The sequence below is a fragment of the Sinocyclocheilus anshuiensis genome, unplaced genomic scaffold, assembly GCF_001515605.1.
Source record: "Sinocyclocheilus anshuiensis isolate Anshui unplaced genomic scaffold, SAMN03320099.WGS_v1.1 scaffold2293, whole genome shotgun sequence".
In the NCBI taxonomy this organism is placed as follows: domain Eukaryota; kingdom Metazoa; phylum Chordata; class Actinopteri; order Cypriniformes; family Cyprinidae; genus Sinocyclocheilus; species Sinocyclocheilus anshuiensis.
The window spans coordinates 61,672-63,057 of NW_015552765.1; positions in this window are offsets into that span (position 1 = coordinate 61,672).

Below are 1,386 nucleotides of genomic sequence, written 5' to 3' on the forward strand. Positions count from 1 at the left end.
CCCCAAAACAAAATCAAGACTTTGTAAAAGAGCATAATAGGACCCCTTTAACACCTCCATCAACTCCCCTCTGTTAGCTTGTCTGAAGGACATCACTGAACCCCCTGCAGTTTGCTTATCGAGCAAAAAGGTCTGTGGAAGATGCGGTGAACATGGACTGCACTTCATCCTGCAGCATCTGGACAAACCGGGCACTTATGTGAGGATCCTGTTTGTGGACTTCAGTTTGGCCTTCAACACCATCATCCCAACATGCCTCCAGATCTCTCTGTTCCTAGCTCTATCTGTCAGTGGATCACCAGCTTTCTGACAGATAGGCAGCAGCAAGTGAAACTGGAGAAATTCATGTCAAACAGCCGCACCATCAGCACTGGCGCCCCTCAGGGATGTGTGCTCTCCCCACTGCTCTTCTCCCTGTACACCAACAACTGCACCTCTACTGACCCCTCTCAAAGGTTGTACTTCCTTCGCCAGGAGCTCAACTGTTTTCAGAGAAGCGTAAAGCTGTATCTGTCTTTTAGGAATCTGATACTAAAGACTCTTCGGAGATATGAAGAATGCAGTGCTACTCTATAGGTACTCAAGATTAACATGAGATTGGCAGAAACTGTGTGTTATGTCCCCTTTAAAGACCTTAAAATGCTTGAACCCCGATAATCGCTGCTTGCAGCTATATTATTATATTTTAAAATGCTTGTAATCAGATTACAGTTACTTTTCTATAGATTACAAAAAGAAAAAGAAAATGGGAAAAATTATTAAAATTATGATATCTTTACATGTTGTATCTTTAAAATAATGAAGTAACTTTAAATGTTAATATCTGCTTAAGGCTTATTAAGTACCGTAGTTTGTGCAGTTTGTTGGTCAGAAAGCAGGATGTTGGTTATTTGAGCTGCACTTGTGATGTTGTGGGGTGTTAGCCGTTCTGGTATGGATGTGAGGATCTGGGTGCTGGAGGCTAAGTTCTGTTTTTGTTCAGGAGTAGCTCCAGAAACCTTGATTTAAAAAAATAAAAAATAAAAAAATAAGTTATGAAAAAATCAGACTGAATGACTATATATTACAATCATTAGGCATAGATTACATACCACATACCTAATGGCATCCAGGGTCAAACTACAATTGAGAATGTTTGGAGGATCAAATAAGTGAGTAGTTATATTACAGAGGGCTGATGCCTGGTGCATGCCAGCTGAAAGTTATGAAAAAATCAGACTGAATGACTATATATTACAATCATTAGGCATAGATTACATACCCATGCATTAATGGCATCCAGGGTCAAACTACAATTGAGAATGTTTGGAGGATCAAATAAGTGAGTAGTTATATTACAGAGGGCTGATGCCTGGTGCATGCCAGCTGAAAAAAAAAAATTAAAAA